Below are 4276 nucleotides of genomic sequence, written 5' to 3'. Positions count from 1 at the left end.
GGTCCATAAAAATCAACGTAATTTTTTAGGTCATTGGACTCCGTTTGTTATTCCTTTTTTGTAAAACTCAAAAACAAGGAAAAAATAGAAACAGACATTGGGCTCTAGGTTAATAGGTTAGTCCCAAAAATCATATAAAATAGCATATAAATGCATATAAAACATCCAAGATGGATAATATAATAGCATGGAACAATAAAAACTATAGATACGTTGGAGACGTATCACATATTCTACGAAGATCTTTATCGGTCGAACTGTTATGACAACATACGTAATTTCCTTTGTCCATCGGTATGTTTCTTGCCCGAGTTTCGATCGTCGGTATCTTCATACCAAGTTCAATCTCGTTACCGTCAAGTCTCTTTACTCGTTCCGTAATACATCACCTCGTGACTAACTCCTTAGTCGTTTGCTTGCAAGCTTATGATGTGTATTACCGAGAGGGCCCAGAGATACCTCTCCGATACTCGGAGTGACAAATCCTAATCTCGATCTATGCCAACCCAACAAACACCATCGAAGATACCTGTAGAGCATCTTTATAATCACCCAGTTATGTTGTGATTTTGATAGCACAAAAAGCATTCCTTCGCTATCCGGGAGTTGCATAATCTCATAGTCGAAGGAATATGTATTTGACATGAATAAAGCAATACAAATAAAACTGAACAATCATAATGCTAAGCTAACGGATGGGTCTTGTCCATCAAATCATTCTCCTATTGATGTGATCTCGTTATCAAATGACAAATCATGTCCATGGTTAGGAAACCTTAACCATCTTTGATCAATGAGCTAGTCAAGTAGAGGCTCACTAGGGACATGGTGTTTGTTTTTGCATTCACACATGTATTAAGGTTCAACACAATTCTAGCATGAATAATAAACCTTTATCATGAATAAGGAAATATAAAATAACAGCTTTATTATTGCCTCTAGGGCATATTTCCTTCACCTTGCTGTACACACCTTTTGAGAGGGACACGCACGAATCGTGATTTATTAGAATACTCTATGTGCTCCACTTATATCTTTTGATCTAGGCAATTTTGCTCTAGTGCTTCATTAGATCTTTTTAGAGCACGACGGTGGCGTTATTTTGTAGAAATTGTTGAACTCTCTTGCTTCACTTATATTATTTTGAGAGTCTTTTTAAACAGCATGGTAATTTTCTTTGGTTATAAATTTAGTCCTAATACGATAAGCATCCAAGAGGGATATAATAAAAACTTTCATATAAAGTGCATTGAATACTATGAGAAGTTTGATTCCTTATGATAGTTTTGAGATATAAATATGGTGATATTAGAGTCATGCTAGTGAGTAATTGTGGATTGTAGAAATACTGTGTTAAAGTTTGTGATTAATGTAGCATGCACGTATGCTGAACCGTTATGTGATGAAGTCGGAGCATGATTTATTTATTGATTGTCTTCCTTATGAGTGGCGGTCAGGGACAAGCGATGGTCTTTTCCTACCAATCTATCCCCCTAGGAGAATGCACGTAGTACTTTGTTTCGATGGCTAATAGATTTTTGCAATAAGTATGTGAGTTCTTTATGACTAATGTTGAGTCCATGGATTATACACACTCTCACCCTTCCACCATTGCTAGTCTCCCTTGTGCCGCGCAACTTTCGTCGGTACCATACACCCACCATATACCTTCCTCAAAACAGCCACAATACCTACCTATTATGGCATTTCCATAGCCATTCTGAGATATATTGCCATGCAACTTTCCACCGTTCCATTTATTATGACATGCTTCATCATTGTCATATTGCTTTGCATGATCATGTAGTTGACATCGTATTTGTGGCAAAGCCACCATTCATAATTCTCTCATACATGTCACTCTTGATTCATTGCACATCCCGGTAAACCGCCGGAGGCATTCATATAGAGTCATATTTTTCTAAGTACAGAGCTGTAATTCTTCAGTTGTAAGTAAATAAAAGCATGATGATCAACATTTTTAGAGCATTGTCCCATGTGAGGAAAGGATGATGGAAGTTATGATTCCCTCACAAGTTGGGATGAGTCTCTGGACTTTGCAAAAATAAAAGAGGCCAAAGAAGCCCACCAAATAAAAAAAAATGAGAGAAAAGAGAGAAGGGGCAATGTTACTATCCTTTTTCCACACTTGTGCTTCAAAGTAGCACCATGATCTTCATGATAGAGAGTCTCCTATATTGTCACTTTCATATACTAGTGGGAATTTTTCATTATAGAACTTGGCTTGTATATTCCAATGATGGGCTTCCTCAAATTTCCCTAGGTCTTCGCGAGCAAGCGAGTTGGATGCACACCCACTTAGTTTCTTTTGAGCTTTCATAAACATATAGCTCCCGTGCATCCGTTGAATGGCAATCCCTACTCACTCGCATTGATATCTATTGATGGGCATCTCCATAGCCCGTTGATATGCCTAGTTGATGTGAGACTACCTCCTTCTTTTTGTCTTCTCCACAACCACCATATTTTGTTCCACCTATACTGCTATGTCCATGGCTCACGCTCATGTATTGCGTGAAAGTTGGAAAGGTTTGAGAACACCAAAATTATGAAACAATTGCTTGCTTTTCATCGGGGTTCTGCATGATTTGAATATTTTGTGTGATGAAGACAGAGCATAGCCAGACTATACGATTTTATAGGGATAACTTTCTTTGGCCATGTTATTTTGAGAAGACATAATTGCCTTGTTAGTATGCTTGAAGTATTATTGTTTTTATGTCAATATTAAACTTTTGTTTTGAATCTTATGGATCTAAACATTCATGCCACAATAGAGGAAATTACATGGATAAATATGTTAGGTAGCATTCCACATCAAAAATTCTGTTTTTATCATTTACCTACTCGAGCACGAGCAGGAATTAAGCTTGGGGATGCTTGATGCGTCTCCAACATATCTATAATTTTTTATTGTTCCATGCTATTATATTATCTGTTTTGGATGTTTTATATGCATTAATATGCTATTTTTATATTATTTTTGGGACTAACTTATTAACCTAGAGCCTAGTGCCAGTTTATGTTTTTTCCTTGTTTTTTAGCTTGGCAGAAAAGGAATACCAAACGGAGTACAAACGAAATAAAACTTCATGATGATTTTTCTTGGACCAGAAGACACCCAGGAGACTTCGAGTCCAAGTGAAAAGAGCCACGAGGCCGCGACAAGGGTGGAGGGTGCGCCCAGGGGGGTAGGGCGCGCCCCCTACCTTGTGGGCCCCTCATGACCTTCCTGACCTAGGACTTCCTCCTATATATTCACATATATTCCCAAACCACTAGAAGCATCCACGAAAACACTTTTCCACCACCGCAACCTTATGTTCCCATGAGATCCCATCTTGGGGTCTTTTCCGGCATCCTGGCGGAGGGGGATTCGATCACGGAGGGCATCTACATCAACCCTATGGCCCTTTCGCTGAAGCATGAGTAGTTTACCACAGACCTATGGGTCCATAGCTAGTAGCTAGATGGCTTGTTCTCTCTCTTTGGTTCTCAATACCATGTTCTCCTTGATGTTCTTGGAGATTATCCAATGTAATCTTCTTTTGTGGTGTGTTTGTCGAGATCCGATGAATTGTCGATTGATGATCAGCTTATCTATGAATATTATTTGAATCTTTTCTGAATTCTTATATGCATGATTTGGTATCTTTGTATTTCTCTTTGAATTATCGGTTTGGTTTGGCCAACTAGATTGGTTTTTCTTGCAATAGGAGAGGTGCTTAGATTTGGGTTCAATCTTGCATGATTTCAAACATTTTAAAAGTAGGGGTAGCCACACACGTATTGAATTGTTTCCATCGAGGATAAAAATATGGAGTTTATATCATATTGCATGAGTTTATTCCTCTACATCATGTCATCTTACTCCGTTCTTTATGAACTTAATACTCTAGATGCATGCTGGATAGCGGTCGATGTGTGGAGTAATAGTAGTAGAGGCAGGCAGGAGTCGGTCTACTTGACACGGACGTGATGCCTATATTGCATAATCATTGCTTTGGATACCATCATAACTTTGCACTTTTCTATCAATTGCCCGACAGTAATTTGTTCACCCACCGTACTATTTGTCTTCATGAGAGAAGCCTCTAGTGAAACCTATGGCCCGGGTCTATTTTCCATCATATTAATTTCATATCTACTATTTTGTAATCTTTTATTTCCAGATCTATATAACAAAAAAATCCCAAAAATATTTTATATTTTATTTAGTTTTATTTATCTATCTCTATCAGATCTCACTTTTGCA

Source organism: Triticum aestivum, chromosome 1B, assembly GCF_018294505.1.
Source record: "Triticum aestivum cultivar Chinese Spring chromosome 1B, IWGSC CS RefSeq v2.1, whole genome shotgun sequence".
In the NCBI taxonomy this organism is placed as follows: domain Eukaryota; kingdom Viridiplantae; phylum Streptophyta; class Magnoliopsida; order Poales; family Poaceae; genus Triticum; species Triticum aestivum.
The sequence above is the reverse complement of the archived record's forward strand: the minus strand, read 5'-3'. Positions refer to the sequence as shown.